The following is a 17,937-nucleotide window of genomic DNA, read 5'->3' as shown; positions in this document are numbered from 1 at the left end:
GGTAACTAATATTTGTCCGACGAGCTTACGAATTTTCAAAATGGTTCAAATGGCTCTGAGCACTATGGGACTTAACTTCTAAGGTCATCAGTCCCCTAGAACTTAGAACTACTTAAACCTAACTAACCTAAGGACATCACACACATCCATGCCCGAGGCAGGATTCGAACCTGCGACCGTAGCGGTCGCGCGGTTCCAGACTGTAGCGCCTTTAACCGCTTGGCCACCCCGGCCGGCTTACGAATTTTGTTTATACATCTACGATGCACTGAAGAGACTGTGAGAGGATATAGAAGTTGTATCACGATACAGAGTTTAACATAAATATTTTATGTAATATTTGAATCGAAATGAATGCAGAAGCTCAAAAAACTAGAGGGTAGAGGATCTCGTTTTATTGTTCAACCGATATGCAGTTTGCAGTATTTGCAACACCGAGAAGGATTCATGTTGTGAGGAAAGAGTGTACTACCAGCCACCAATACAGAGGGTGCTGTAAAATGTTCGGGTGGAGTTTGCACGGCAATCGGGGCGGTCGCCTCACGGAAAACAGCCCTAAGGGGTTCCGCCGGACGATGTCCGGTCGCATTCTTCGTCGCTGGGAAAGGTGATGCATACGTTCTTCACGCGGGATCCTCTACGGAAAGTTGAAATTCCAGAGCGGGTGATGAACCATGTAGAGGCCAATATAGGTACGAAAAGTCTCGTTTTGTTTGGTTCAAAATGGTTCAAATGGCTCTGAGCGCTATGGGATTTAACATTTATGGTCATCAGTCGCCTAGAACTTAGAACTACTTAAACCTAACTAACCTAAGGACATCACACAACACCCAGCTCGTTTTGTTTGTTATGGTTATTGAAACAACGTACGAGAAACGATATTCAAGTAAGATATAACGAACATCATTACAAAAAATATGTTAAAAGAAGCAATAGAATTCTGCAACAAATATATTTGAGCAATTTAAGTAATTAATGAGGTGTGTGAGCAGCGGTGACGGTATAGATGAGTGCAGAATGGTCAGTTCAGAAGTGTCGTCTGCAGAAAAGAGACCCTGACGCTGCCAATGCGTTATGTCGCTCGAACCAGGGCATCGAGAGATGCCTTACCCCAGTGAACTCTGCATGTTGTACTCTGGTTAAGTATTGGATTTAACCATCTACAGCAAGGAGTTTCCATTTGATAACGAATCAAAATTTATTTATACGTTAAGGGAAGCATTTGCATATGCGTGACGTTGCCATCTGGCAACACACATGGTGTGGCTGTATCGAGTCAGACTATATTTAGCGTCATTATCTTGGCAGAAACAGTTCAAAATCGATCACCTTTGCTGAAGGTCGAGTGTACGTACAGACACAAAAACTGCTGAAAGAGAGAATTATTTCTGCCACTTGGGTGACATATAGTTAGATTTTCAAAGTGTGTAAAATGATTATTAATGATAGCACAGATCATGTTTCGTCGACTCTGTAACTGAATTAAGTTCTGAAATGAAACTGAATTAAATAAATTTCATTAATCAATATTTTCGCTTTGTTGCCTAATGGCAACGAATCTAAAAAACTGAATAAATCCAAATTAAGTCAAAATTTCTATGTCCAACCTAGAACATAGTATATGTGTGTCAGACCTTACCCCAGATATTTTTTTCACTGATATTCGTTTCCGAAAAAAAGTCATGCAATAGAGGGTTAAGATTAGTGAGCATGTAGCAGATGATATAACCTTATATTACAGGATAGAGATATTTGATCGATTAGATCGTGTCGTTCGTCTGAACATCACTCATAGTACGTAGACTTCGGTTCACAATGTGCCATGTATGCAACTACCGTGCATATAAGTTAAATTTTAATCACATTTAAATTACTCCCATCACTAAGTAGGCTTATAATTCTACCGAAATGTCTCAAAGAACTGATTATAGTCGAAACAAACTGCCTAATCGTACATCATGACGTTTCGCAAATGAAACATACTTGTGATGATGTAAAACACCACTAAATGTTTGACTAAACATAAACAGAACACTGTGTTTTTCTCGACGCGAAATCTCTAACTATATTTATTATATTCAGTCACGGAGGTATGTAGAGAATTTTTCTAAAGGTTTTCTAAACATAGTGATAGTTAAGCCCTATAACCTGCAAGTTATGCACAAAGTATAATCAGTATCGTCGAGAAAGTGCTATCTGACAACGTCAATCCTGAAGTTAATAGAAACAATCACATCCACGTGCTTTCACAGACTTGTGCAACTAAGAAAATGGGCTTGCATAGCTAATATCTGGATATTGTGCAGTAAACACTGGTTCGTAAAGGCAGTGTACCAAATTGAGGCTGTACCAGCTGTCTTTTTTTAATAGGGACCAGCTGGGCAATGAGGATGTCGTCTTAGTTTTGTAATGCTTGGTTTTGACTGTAAATAATCAGTGAACCATCCTAATAAACATATGAATCCTGAACAGCATCTTTATGTAACATCATCATAATGTGCGAGAAATTGCGGCAATTGCCGAACAGCATCCATTGACCTACCCTACCGGGACCTGATTTTTTATACCGTGCAAAGAAAAGCTACTTTTTACTAATGTTTCGTGATCCGCACTGACTATTTGTGTGAAACCCTGCTCTGATGTAAGAGAGGGTCTGATGTCCCTATTCAGATTGGGTTAAATAAGTAAATAATAGGGGAGTGGGTCACGGCTTTGGATTTACAACACGACGAAGTGAAAAGATAGCAATGTCGTATAATCAGCTTCCATTGAATCAAATATGTGCAACCAACAAGTTTCCACTTTACTACGCGCAAGCTCACTGCCCCATCGCTACTCGCGGAATAATTGCAACCAAGCACTGCCAAATAGCCTAACTACTTTAACCAAATTCAACCACGACAAGTAACTGAAATCGTGCCTCCCATTTCCTTATTCATTGCAAAATCTCCGCAACAGCACAAATCGCCACCAGACAGAGGCAGTCTTCTCTCCAAGAAAGTCTTCGCGGGCTAGCACCCAACTGAGTATGGACAAGAACTCCGAACATAACAGAATGGCGGATATTCCTTCGAACCAGGCCAGACTCGTGGTTAGCAACCAGCGAAAGCTTCTCATTGATCGAAAAACAAACTGACCCTCATGGATGTGAAATTGCTACAGCCAACACGCAAAGAGGTTACTCACACTGCTGATATCGATTAATCGAAACTGATCATAAGCGGACTAGTGGAAAATGCTCCTCTCAGAGCACACAAAAGCCGAATATCCTGCTGTTTAAAAGACTCTGAAATATGAAGTACCAGCTGCCTCATTCTACCTTCCTCTGAACGTTTAGAAATTTTCCCAAAAATGTTGGCGTTTGCACATACTCGCGCTGTTTTTAACATGCAACTCATCTCTCACTCCTTGAAGCTTCCCTAACTAACTCGCTCGCGCCCTCTAGCCCATGGCTGTAAGTCGCTCGCAACCATCAACTCCCACTTGCCCGTTATCACTCACTCATTCAGCCTACCACATTGTCATTATCTCTTAGTGTCTCTGTCACTACCTCCCATCTCACAGCTACAGTCAACATAGTTCTACCACTGCCTCCTCTCACTGTCACTGCCTCTCTCTTAACTGCTGCTACCTAATTCAGTCCTTCCTTGTTGTCTCTTCTCGATGTAACTATCTCTCTCTTCTTCGTTGTCATTGTTACAGACTGTCTCTCTTAATCACTGGCTCTCAATACTTCCACTTTCTCCTTCTCTTCATTCCTCTCCCACTCGCACTGTCTCCTTCAATCTTTTCTTAGCACTGTTCTGTAACTGGGAATTTCACTGATAAACCAAACCATTATGACCACTGCTAACCGCGAGGTCGGATGCGGCCTCGTGACGTTGCCGCCTGGTGACGCGCTGTGAAAAGTACGTAAGCACAGCAGAGACGGATGGGGATCATCCTAGCAAATATATGGGCTGCAAATGGGGAAATCCACCGGCATAAGCGACTTTGTCATAGGACGGATTATTATTAGGCACAGGCTGTGAACGAGTATCTCGAAAACGGCGAAGCTGGTCAAAAGTTCGTGTGCTACTGTCGTGAGCATCTACGGAAATAGGTGGAAGAACAGTGTAGCTATCACTTTCACTTTCAACCACATGGTTGAAAGTCCTAGACTCTTCACAGAACATGGGGTTCGGAAGCTTGTCTGCTCTGTAAAGTAGGCTAGATGGTGATCTGTAGCATCTCTACCGAAAGAGCACATTGCACGCGCAAGTGTTTCGAAGCACACCGTTCGTCGTGCGTTGTTGAACATGGAGCTCGCAGCAGACTACCTGTACGTGTTCACAAGTTGGCCTAACGACATCGTCAATTCCGATTGCATTGGGTACGGGGTCATCGGGATTCGACCGTAGACCAATGGAAACTCGTCGGCTCCTCGGGTGAATCATATTTTTGGTGCCGTGGGTTCATGTTCGTATCTACAGACGCCGTCATCGAGGTGAACGCCGGCCCGAAATGTGCAGCGCGCCGCGGACGCAGGCTGGTGGGAGCAGTATTATGCCACAGGACACTTCTCCTGCGCTTGCATGGGTGCTAGTAATCGAAGACACGCTGACATTTGCGAACCACCTGCATCCCTTCATGCTTGATGTCTTCCCCGACGGCAATGTCGTCTTTCAGCAGTATAATTGTCCGCTTATCGGAGCCAGATCCGTGCTACAGTGGTTTGAAGAGCATTGTATTGAACTTATGTTCAGTGTGAATCGTATTGAATCCATCTGGGACGCTATAGGACACCATCACCGCATACGCAAATCAGCGGCCCGTTATTTACGCAAATTGCAAATTAATGACTAGTGAGTAGACACCTAATGCCACGCACCTCCACAAAAACTACCAGCAAACTGTCGGATCCGTGATACGCAAAATGAGTTATGTATTTAATTTCAAAGACGGACAAACAAGCTGTTACGCAGGTGGTCGTAATGTTTTGGCTCATCAGTGTATGTTCCACTGACCCGGCAGGGTAGCCGAGAACCTGATCCACCCTGATTTCACTGTCCCCACAGAATTCACAGAAGGCATCTTGATCCCAGTACCGAAACCGAATGGTGGTTGTAGGTGGCAGGATTTTCGCCCACTCACACTCCTCAACAACGACTACAAGATCTTCGCCCATATCCTCCGCGCGCATCTCCACACCGCTATCGGGAAAGCCATCCACACCGATCAGACATGTTTAGGTGGTGTCAGCAACATTCATACGGCGTTAGAAGCATACCGCGACGTAATTGCTTTGACGGCGGCCTGCAAAATACGAGGCGCCCTTGTCGCCGTAGATTTTGACCACGCATTCGACCGCGTCGACCACGGCTTCTTATGCCCAGTTTTGCAACACATGGGCCTCTCTCCAGAGTCTGCACAGGTGGTCCTTCGACTGGTCCAAGGAGCGCGCTCCCGCATGATGGTCAACGGTTATCAGTCTGGTCACATTGTTGTTGGACGGTCAGTGCGATAAGGGTGCCCCCTGTCGGGTATATTATTTGCTGCAGCGCTTGAACCAGCTTTACATGGTCTACGGCAGCGATTAACTGGTATCTCCTTGCAGGACGTGACCTTTTATTGTGGTGCATTCGCCGATGACGTGGTGTTCCTGGCCAGATCAGAGGATGAAATGCATATGGCGCTACAGTGGCTACGCCAGTACGGGGCGGTCGCTGGGAGCGTCATCAACGTGAAGAAGACAAAATACATGGATGTTGGAGGGGGGCTTTCCCACACAACGGCGGTGCCCTTTGACAAGGTGCCCGTACTCAAGTGTTTAGGAATGCAATTCTATAGCAATGTCCGCCGCACGGCGGCGGCTACGTACCGCCGGCTCCTACACCAGACACGTGCTCTGCTGCAGGACAACAAACTGCCTCGCTTGGGTATGCTCCTCAGAACACGTTATGTCAACACCTATCTTGTCTCAAAACTGAACTATTTTGCGCATATCCTTCCCTTGACGGCTACGATGGCCGACAGATTTCAAGCAGCATATGGACATTTCGTAAGCACCGGTCTGGTTTTTAAAGTTCGATACGCCACCCTGACACTGCCGCAGCGGGCGGGCGGTATCGGTTTAATTCATGTATATGACCGTGCGCGATCGCTTTATCTCAACACTATGCATCGCAAGTGGACCTCTGCCCACGCCACTCTGACGGGCACCCTTATAGCGGAAGTGGCACCACACTCTCTGCATCCCCCGGTTTCTGTAGGACACATTTCATCGGTACTCATCCACATCAGAGAGTTCTTGATTGACTTCAGCTACTTACGGTCAGAACTTCCGACGACACGGAAGCCCAGCACAAAAGACTATTATCGCCTCTATCAACAGCGGCAACCTGTAAATACGGTCACCCACAGACATCCTGAAGTTGCCTGGAACACGGTGTGGCGAGCGGTACACACGCCTTTTCTACCTACGACGGTGCGTTCATTGCGGTACGTGGTTGTGAATGGGAAGTTCGCTACTCGTCAGAGGCTACATTCCATACATCTGACGGACGACCCCTTGTGTCCGACATGCTCAGTCGCTGACTCGGATGCACACCGTCTGACGTGTGCCGCGACCAGCGAGTGCTGGCTACTGACGCAGCGCATGCTGGCATTACTCTTGCGGCGATTGCCGGAGTCTATCTCCCCTGATGACGTATTGCGCCCCGACGGCGTATACTTTCCATTAACCAGAACGAACGCCGTTAACTGGCTAAAAGGCATGGCCGTTTACTACATATTTTGCGAAGCTCCCAAAGGCACACTCGACTTTTGGTCCCTATTGATGACGACACATGCAGCTTTCAGCCGCCACCCGAAGTACAGAACTCGTTTCGCAAACTATTTAGGTTCATTATTTGCGGATCCTCCTGCTCACTGGGGCGTTCCGGGTATGAGACGCTGAAAATGAAGAGGAATCCTGGAGCATATTAATCCTCTACGGACGGAATAGGGGGGAACCCCTCCCAGCAGACGAGAAGACGACTCGGACGCTCGGCTACGGCAGTTGTAGGATCTATCTTTGTAATGAAACAAAAATAAATCTATAATACAAAAAAATGTTATAAAAATTACAGAAATAAATAAATAAAACAACATCGACAAACCCACTACATCCTCTTCCTGATCCTTCGATCCTCGAACTCGAACACGTTGCTTGGGCGTGGCGGCGGGATGGCCAGGCTTCGGGTAACGACCCCTGCCCTACCTGTCGTCCTGCTCCTGCAGCGGTTCATTTTTCATTATTTAAAGAAAAAGTGGTAGAAAAAGAAAAGAGCGTTAACGCGCTGCCTCCTGGAGTCGGGTAGGCTCACCGGCCCCGGATCGAATCCGCCCGGCGGATTAACGACGAGGGCCGGTGTGCTGGCTAGCCTGGACGTGATTTTTAGGCGGTTTTCCGGATCCCGCTAGGTGAATGCCGGGCTGGTCCCCACGTTCCGCCTCAGTTACACGGCCCGAAGACATCTGAACACATTCGCACTATTCCATGGATTACACTAGATGCAGACAGTTGGGGTACACTGATTCCTTCCCAGGGGGTACAGGGTGGCGACAGGAAGGGCATCCGCCCACCTCTTAAAATTAACATACCACATCCGATTAACCAGCAGACCTCGCAAGTCTGGATTAATGCTTGGAAAGAGAGAGTGTGTTCCACTGCCAGTGTGTTCCTCTCTTTCTCTCACACTGCCATTGTGCCCTTTTGCTACTTCTACACCACAACCACTGTCGACTATCGTCAAGTATTTATTACTTATCCCTCTCTTTCCAACTTCCACTGACACCTTATTTCTCAGCATAAAAAGGCGCGAGTATTTTCCCACGCCAAAACTTTTGGGAAATTTTTTGGAGGAGCTGAGGCGGGAAGAAAGGGGCAGCCGGTACCCTACTTTTCAGTCAGTTTTTTAAGCAGGAGCTTTTTCGCCTTTTTTGTGCTCCGGTTGCAGCATTTTTCCACTGGTTCCCTTCTTTCCTCTGCTGCAGTATAGCATGTCTCTCATATGAAAAGAACTTTTTGGGTCAGTAAATTTAGGTACCGATAGTTAACTTATACTTCTGACCGGATTTTACGTGCGTAAGTTATGCATGTGCTTCAGCTCTACAACATGGGGTTTCCAGAATCCTTCTGATGATAACGGACACTTTACAGAGTGCTTCTCCGTGCTACGTCAATTTATAAACTACATTTTTACCTCACACCGGATTTTACGTGCATATTTTACGTCTACAAATAGGGTAACTTGCAACTTCTGTATCTCGGGAGCCGATAAAGATACGAAAAAAAGGTTTCTTACAATCTGGATGTTAGGAGTATATCGTACAAATTATAGTCATTCGCTGTACACAACCATCCTGGAATACGCGGTTCGGTTTTGATACGCAAGAACGAAATTTTTTTGGGTGTTTCTCGATAATGGATAAAGTTTTTGAAAACGGGAAGTTGGTGTTTCTAAATAAGTTAAGAAATAAAGAATATACCTTTAATATCTGAATCATTTTCTGTGGTTAAATATTTAGATATCCGCTGCTGACCGAGAAAAAAAGGCGAGAAACGTCTTGTTTCAGAGTAACTGATCATGAGCTAAATGATCCTCCCATAACGCCCTTAAGACGCACCGTAGACCACGTATAATGAAATCAGAACCAACCGATTTGCTCCAATTGTTTAGGCTGGAGGAAGTTTACATATTTTCATTTTGTAGAGAGTGGAGTCGTGGACTCTAGAAAATAGTGTGCCAAGTGGATAAATCTGAAAATTTTCGGTATGTCCTTGTGTTTGATTTCAATACGTAGATGACAGCAGCGGAAGCAACCAGAAATATTTGCGCCGTGTATGGGGATAATGCAACTAGATGGGGCACGGCAAGAAAATGGATTTCTCGTTTTAAGGAGGATCGTTCGGACATTAGTGACCCTCCACGTCCAGAAAGACTTCGGGGTTTGATGGAGATCATTTAAACGCATCAATCCACAGTGACCGACATCAGTGCATTCCAGAACTAGCAAATGTCATCAACTGTAATCATTCCACCACCGTGCGACATTTGCATGCGATGGGGAAGGTTCAAAAGTCGGGTAAATGGGTGCCGCATGCTTTAAGACAAAATCACAAAAATCAGCGTGTGGCCAAGTGTGTATCTCTGCTTGCTCGTCATCAACTGGCTCGTGAACAAAAGACCGACCAATGTTATTCTGTACCGTTACTGATGATGAGGAATGGTATCTTTATGCTGAGATAAAGCAAAGGAAGGAGTAGCTGAGCCGAAACAAAGCAACTCCCCACACGAAGACCCGTACGCATACAGAAAAGATAATGTTACGATTCTGGTGGAACAGTGATGGTGTCGTGTGCTGCGAACTGCATGTAACCATCACTGGTGATATTTTTGCCACCAACGGAGACGTCTTGCAGACGCAGTCCAAGGACACCGACTAGGAAAACTGCGTGAAGCGATGCTGCTACACCACGCTGGCATACTGCCAGACTGACAAAAGACGCTGTACAGGAGTTGGGTTGGGAAGTCTTCGGCACCCACCTTACTCAAGTGATTCTTGCGCACTCTGATTTTCTCCTTTCCCGCTCTCTATCGGACGACCTTCGAGGAACTTCCTTTGAGGTGAAAAAGCTCTCCGAACGCGACTCGACAAGTTCTTCGCTTCAAAACACAATGATTTTGACAGTCTTGGAATAGATAAGCTACACCAGCGTTGGAAGACTGTTGTAAATAGTGAAGGGGAATATACACTACTGGCCATTAAAATTGCTACACCACGAAGATGACATGCTAAAGACGCGAAATTTAACCGACAGGAAGAAGATGCTGTGATATGCAAATTATTAGCTTTTCAGAGCATTCACACAAGGTTGGCACCGGTGGCGACACCTACAAAGTGCTGACATGAAGAAAGTTTCCAACTGATTTCTCATACACAAACAGCAGTTGACCGGCGTTGCCGGGTGAAACGTTGTTGTGATGCCTCGTGTAAGGAGGAGAAATGCGTACCATCACGTTTCCGACTTTGATAAAGGTCGGATTGTAGCCTATCGCGATTGCGGTTTATCGTATCGCGACATTGCTGCTCGCGTTGGTCGAGGTCCAATGACTCTTAGCCGAATATGGATTCGGTGGGTTCGGGAGGGAATACGGAACGCCGTGCTGCATCCCAACGGCCTCGTATCACTAGCAGTCGAGATGACAGGCATCTTATCCGCATGGCTGTAACGGATCGTGCAGCCTCGTCTCGATCCCTGAGTCAACAGATGGGGATGTTTGCAAGACATCAACCATCTGCACGAACAGTTCGACGACGTTTGCAGCAGCATGGACTATCAGCTCGGAGACCATGGCTGCGGTTACCCTTGACGCTGCATCACAGACAGGAGCACCTGCGAGGTGTACTCAACGGCGAACCTGGGTGCCCGAATGGCAAAATGTCATTTTTTCGGATGAATCCAGGTTCTGTTTACAGCATCATGATGGTCGCATCCGTGTTTGGCGACATCGCGGTGAACGCACATTGGAAGCGTGTATTCGTCATCGCCATACTGGCATATTACCCGGCGTGTTGGTATGGGGTGCCATTGGTTACACGTCTCGGTCACCTCTTCTTCGCATTGACGGCACTTTGAACAGTGGACGTTACTTTTCAGATGTGTCACGACCCGTGGCTCTACCCTTAATTCTATCCCTGCGAAACCCTACAATTTAGCAGGATAATGCACGACCGCATGTTGCAGGTCCTGCACGGGCCTTTCTGGGCACAGAAAATGTTCGACTGCTGCCCTGGCCAGCACATTCTCCAGATCTCTCACCAACTGAAAACGTCTGGTCAATGGTGGCCGAGCAACTGGCTCGTCGCAATACGCCAGTCACTACTCCTGATGAACTGTGGTATCGTGTTGAAGCTGCATGGGCAGCTGTACCTGTACACGCTATCCAAGCTCTGCTTGACTCAATGCCCAGGCGTATCAAGGCCGTTATTACGACCAGAGTTGGTTGTTCTGGGTACTGATTTCTCAGGATCTATGCACCCAAATTGCGTGAAAATGTCATCACATGTCAGTTCTAGTATAATATTTTTGTCCAAAGAATACCGGTATATGAACTGCATTTCTTCTTGGTGTAGCAATTTTAATGGCCAGTGTGTGTTATTGACGAATGAAGTTACCTGTGTGTATTTGTTGCATTTATTAAACTTATGAGAAAGCTACGAACTTAAGCACCAACTCAGTACAATGGGAAGAAATGAACATAGAACTTTCATGATGAATAGTTTAGAAAGATTGTAAGACATACGATTCACGGTTGATGGCGTCTTGTAGAAGATGTTCACGTAGGGCGCGCGCCGGCACGCCCGGAGACAGTTCCACCTGCGGAGGCCGGCCGCCTCATTGCGGTTTCAGAAGCCGCGCCGCGCAGCACGGCGCTGATCCCGCGATTGCCCGGAACGCCGGCCGACGGCTGACGTCGACGGACGGCCGGGGTTATCGGCCGTCCCAGGGACCAACTTTCGGGCCCCTGGGGATCTGGGTCTGCCTGCCACTGCCGATGCCGATGCCGATGCCGCAGCCACATCGCTGATTAAAGTCGGACCCTCCCCCGCGCACACCGACTCACAGACGAAACGTGCAGCGCAGATTCTCCACGGCCCAGCGCAGCGGAATTTCCACGAGCAACTGTTATCGGAGTAAGAGAGAGTCTTCTGCATGCGTGACCAGTTGAAGCGAGGTCCGACGTCGGGATCGTGTAAGAGATGAGCGCTTGCTGCCTCTGTTTTGAATGTGAGGACGGTAATAACAGCTCGGAGGAACGAGGTAGTTGTACTACGGAAGTTGCTGATTCCAGTTCAGCAGGTGAGAGAAAATTTCATCATTACAGTTTCAATGACAGCTGTGTGGCTGGATTGAAGAGTTTTTAGCAAAGAGAACACAACATGTTGTTTTCTCAATGGAGAGACGTCTACAGACGTTGAAGTAACCTCTGGCGTGCCACAAGGGAGTGTTATGGGACCATTGCGTTTCACAATATATATAAATGACCTAGTGGATAGTGTTACATGCGGCTATTCGCGGATGATGCTGTAGTATACAGAGAAGTTGCAGCATTAGAAAATTGTAGCGAAATGCAGGAAGATCTGCAGCGGATAGGCACTTGGTGCAGGGAGTGGCAACTGACCCTTAACAAAGACAAATGTAAACTATTGCGAATACATAGAAAGAAGGGTCCTTTATTGTATGATTATATGATAGCGGAACAAACACTGGTAGCAGTTACTTCTGTAAAATATCTGGGAGTATGCGTGCGGAACGATTTGAAGTGGAATGACCATATAAAATTAATTGTTGGTGAGGCGGGTGCCAGGTTGAGATTCATTGGGAGAGTCCTTAGAAAATGTAGTCCATCAACAAAGGAGGTGGCTTACTCGTTCGACCTATACTTGAGTATTGCTCATCAGTGTGGGATCCGTACCAGTTCGGGTTGACAGAGGAGATAGAGAAGATCCAAAGAAGAGCGGCGCGTTTCGTCACAGGGTTATTTGGTAAGCGTGGTGGCGTTACGGAGATGTTTAGCAAACTCAAGTGGCAGACTCTGCAAAAGAGAGGCGCTCTGCATCGCGATGTAGCTTGCTGTCCAGGTTTCGAGAGGGTGCGTTTCTGGATGAGGTATCTCTACTTATCACGAATGTAAAATTAGAGAGATTCGAGCGCGCACGGAGGCTTTCCGGCAGTCGTTCTTCCCGCGAACCATACACGACTGGAACAGGAAAGGGAGGTAGTGACAGTGGCACGTAAAGTGCCCTCCGCCACACAATGTTGGGTGGCTTGCGGAGTATAAATGTAGATCTAGATGTAGAAGACGAGTGCCAGAGTCAAGTTCCCGATCAGATTGTGTTCCTCCCGTTTCGTTGTATCCCAGTCTCTCTGTAAACACGTGGAAAAAGGATTTCTTGCACGTTTAGCTCCCTCTAAAAAGTTAAAAAGTATTCTGCATGTTCCTGTCATTCTTCGACTTGTGCATATTTTATAAAGATGATTATTTCATACGCCATGCCGAATCACTCTTTTGTAAGCCAGGCCACGAAACAACTGGCAATCTTTGGACCCGTTGCGTACACTGTTCCCACTATAATGCCTGCTATAATATTGCAAATAATGATCGTTTGATGCAACTTGCACTCATGCACCCGACCATTTCCCTTTGTTACCGTCAGCCTGCGAAATTACTTCGTGCAACATGGCTTGCTAACAGCGATGTTTTTAAACTACGTACTGTCATTGTCTTGGTATTTCCGAATGCACGTCATTGAATGACATCACCTAAAGATGCTTTCCAATGAGTAATCACCGTTTCTTTACATTTTGAACGATCGGAAGGTGGTTGCAGACAACAGCCAAAACTAGTTATCGTACATTATTTGCGATAGGAAAATTGCGGTTTAGGCATCAAAATTTATTTACTTAAATTTTTTCTAATTTAATTAGCCATATTAAGACCGCCGTCTCCTCCCTGGCAATGTCAGGCTTCACGAGTGTTCTAATAGTTTTTTTCGACCAAACTTCGGCTTTATATCGTAGGGGCTCTTACCAATCTACCTAGCGACCAAGAAAACTACAAAATAGGCAATGATGACTTATCGAGCGTTTTCGATTTTCTTCGCATCTGATTCCTTTCCCAAGCCCACTAACACCCCAATAAAAGTCAAGTATTTTCTTTTACTATGTCACATTTTTGTTGAAATTGCTGCCTAATACGAGGAGCCGGCTAACGAGGTTATATTAGGGATGTGTCCAGATGAACAACTGTGCTTTTCGAGAACCGGCTGAATGTGACCTCACACGGCTACATGTGGCCGTAATAACGTTGCCGTCGAGATTATCGAAATGTGGCCGGAATGCAAGGCAGTATTGCGGTATAGCCGGAAAAAATTCTGGTGGAGCAAGCTGTTGCTGTCTCTACAACCAGAGCTAGGGAACATAGAAAATAAAACACGCAAAGGTTGTAGCAGATCTGCAGCAGGAGTCGTGATTGTATTTTACACAGGTTCTTAATATGTTTTAAGGTTTATAACATCTATTACTGCAAATTGTCTATTTTTATTTTTTGCTACGGTCTCTTTGTGTACGCTGCCTTCGATGTCCCTTAATTGTGTTTGTAGAGATATCGCATTTTTGAAATTCATAGTCCTCACTCTGTACTAACGAACCACAATAAAATATCGACATAAGCGTATTGCTGTTATTTCACGCTTCCTTTATGAATTCCTTGAGTCCGTCTAACAAAGAAATGCAAGCGAACGAACAGGCGTATCGATGAGAAGTGCACTTTGTATAAATCACCACGTAGCCACAAATAGAAGGGTGTAGGTCAGACTCGTTGCGACTGATGCACAACCTTTCGTAGTGGTATTGATCTTGCCAATTCTCGGACGAGTTCTTTTTACATATATTCAAAATCATGTTTCAGCGTTCTGGAAGATGTATGCGTCCAGCATCAGTTCACGAGCTAAAGTTTGGAAAGCAGTTCGGTTACTTAACGCCTTGCCGTACCATATAGTTCGACGAAATCTGTGCCTAAGCGATTGGTGACGACGGGCGAGAAACGGTCCAACGTGATGCGAGAGACAACCGCAATACAAGCCGACAAGCGGATACCAATTCTGTAGCTACAAGTTTATTTCTTTCAAGTGATAATGCTCTTGTAACATTAATTTAGTTTTCCTTTTTAAAACGTATTCTTTTAAAATAATGTTTCAAACAATACTTAAAAATATATTTTTTTGCTTGTAAACAATACTTTAATAGAAGCTATAATCTTTGTGGGTGTCTTCATGTGTGACTTCTCCAGAGGAAATGAAATAGCAAAAAAAATGGTTCAAATGGCTCTGAGCACTATGGGACTTAACTACTGTGGTCATCAGTCCCCGAGAACTTAGAACTACTTAAACCTAACTAACCTACGGACATCACACACAGCCATGCCCGAGGCAGGATTCGAACCTGCGTCCGTAGCAGTCTCGCAGTTCCGGACTGCGCGCCTAGAACCGCTAGACCACCGCGGCCGGCATGTAACAGCACAATGCCTGAATATAGACATTGTCAATAAGAAACGTAATTACAAGAAGAAATGCTCCCCTTGGACGAATTTCTGACAAGAAAATACATACAACTCTAAAAGCTAGTAGTCCCGCGAGCATCCCATTAAATGTGTAGCCACCTTACACTCCGTGACTTCCCACGTCGTTTCCTTTCATCCTTTCTGTATCATGTTAACTTTGCACTTCTTTCTTGGTTGATACTTATATGTTTCATTTTCCTGACCGTGTATTGCTTTTTGGCTCGTGTACATATTGAACAGAGGCATATGCGACATACACACTACTGGCCATCAAAATTGCTACACCACGAAGATGACGTGCTGCAGACCCGAAATTTAACCAAAAGGGAGAAGATGCTGTGATATGCAAATTATTAGCTTTTCAGAGCATTCACACAAGGTTGGCGCCGGTGGCGACACCTACAACGTGTTGACATAAGGAAAGTTTCCAACCGATTTCTCATACACAAACAGCAGTTGACCGGCGTTGCCGGGTGAAACGTTGTTGTGATGCCTCGTGTTAGGACGAGAAATGCGTACCATCACGTTTCCGACTTTGATAAAGGTCGGATTGTAGCCTACCGCGATTGCCTTTTATCGTATCGCGACATTGCTGCTCGCGTTGGTCGAGATTCAATGACTGTTAGCAGAATATGGAATCGTTGGGTTCAGGAGGGTAATACGGAACGCCGTGCTGCATCCCAACAGCCTCGTATCACTAGCAGTCGAGATGAGAGGCATCTTATCCGCATGGCTGTAACGGATCGTGCAGCCACGTCTCGATCCCTGGGTCAACAGATGGGGATGTTTGCGAGACAACAAACATCTGCACGAACAGTTCGACGACGTTTGCAGCAGCATGGACTATCAGCTCGGAGACCGTGGCTACGGTTACCCTTGACGCTGCATCACAGACAGGAGCGCCTGCGATGGTGTACTCAACGACGATCCTGGGTGCCCGAATGGCAAAACGTCATTTTTTCGGATGAGTCCAGGTTCTGTTTACAGCATCATGATGGTCACATCCGTGTTTGGCTACGTCGCGGTGAACGCACATTGGAAGCGTGTATTCGTCATCGCCATACTGGCGTATCACTCGGCATGATGGTAAGGGGTGCCATTGGTTACACGTCTCGGTCACCTCTTGTTCGCATTGACGACGCTTTGAACAGTGGACGTTACATTTCAGATGTGTTACGACCCGTGGCTCTATCCTTCATTCGATCCCTGCGAAACCCTACATTTCAACAGGATAATGCACGACCGCATGTTGAAGGTCCTGTAAGGGCTTTTCTCGATACAGAAAATGTTCGACTGCTGCCCTGGCCAGCACATTCTCCAGATCACTCACCAATTGAAAACGTCTGGTCAATGGTGGCCGAGCAACTGGCTAGTCACAATACGCCAGTCACTACTCCTGATGAACTGTGGTATCGTGTTGTAGCTGCTTGGGTAGGTGTACCTGTACACGCTATCCAAGCTCTATTTGACTGAATGCCCAGGCGTATCAAGGCCGTTATTACAACCAGAGGTGGTTGTTCTGGGTTTTAATTTCTCAGGATCTATGCACCCAAATTGCGTGAAAATGTAATCACATGTTAGTTCTAGTATAATATATTTTTCCAATGAATACCCGTTTATCATCTGCATTTCTTCTTGATGTAGCAATTTTAATGGCCAGTAGTGTATAAAAAAAAGATTTGGCCCGACTTCCGTTCCTGCGAGTGTCACTCGTTATGGTTACACTTGTTTTTACTAGTCAAAGTGCGGCAAGCCGTTAAAAAGGAACGCATCCACAAAGCCAGTTTTCTCTTTCCCTTGCAAACTTTGTTTCCTTGTCCGTCTCGGTAGCTATGCGGTCACATTGACGGATTGCTAATCGGAGGGGCCAGGGTTCGATTCCCGGGCGACTCGTTTTCCCCGCTCAGGGACTCGGTGCTGCGTTGTTCTTGCGTTTGTATCGGCAAAAATGTCGTTCCACTGTTGAGATGGCTGTGTGAGCATGCCGGCCGAAGTGGCCGTGCGGTTAAAGGCGCTGCAGTCTGGAACCGCAAGACCGCTACGGTCGCAGGTTCGAATCCTGCCTCGGGCATGGATGTCTGTGATGTCCTTAGGTTAGTTAGGTTTAACTAGTTCTAAGTTCTAGGGGACTAATGACCTCAGCAGTTGAGTCCCATAGTGCTCAGAGCCATTTGAACCATTTTGTGTGAGCATGTCCCGAAAGACAATAATTAAAAGAAACTTTTTTGCTTATGGAATGCCAAAGCAGGAGAACCGCACTTACTTTACTGGTCGCTTTCGTCAGCTGTTGTACTGTGTAAACCACTTCTGGCCCGCTAATGTATTGGCTCAAATACTGCGAGGCAACAGTGGCCAGCAGTGTGGCTGAAAATGTGGCTGCAATACACGTGCTCAGTAATATTTCTTGGCAACATTGACGCCTTATTTTCGGAAATATGATACTTATAAGGCCTGTGTAAATTCACCTTTAGAATCCAACCGGTGGTCCGCCGAGGCCCGGCAGTCGTTCTCCGGTTCCACAGAAACCGAAACGTTTCTTGAAGCGTAAGTTATCTTGCCCAGTATAAGCTGTGTACAGAAGCGAAGTTTATCACGTCACGACCTGACACGAAATATGAGTTAGCGCCGGTAACAAGGGAGAACGTGCGGTTTCCAGTTTGCCCCACAGATGGGTGAGGTGGAGCACACGCATGAAACCAGCTGTTGCGAGGCGTCTCTATCCACTGAACAAATACAAGCCTTCTATAGCGCTGCCTGTGTTATTCAATTAAACAGAGAGCTAGCGAAA

This window comes from Schistocerca americana, chromosome 4 (genome assembly GCF_021461395.2).
Source record: "Schistocerca americana isolate TAMUIC-IGC-003095 chromosome 4, iqSchAmer2.1, whole genome shotgun sequence".
Classification (NCBI taxonomy): Eukaryota; Metazoa; Arthropoda; class Insecta; order Orthoptera; family Acrididae; genus Schistocerca; species Schistocerca americana.
The sequence above is the reverse complement of the archived record's forward strand: the minus strand, read 5'-3'. Positions refer to the sequence as shown.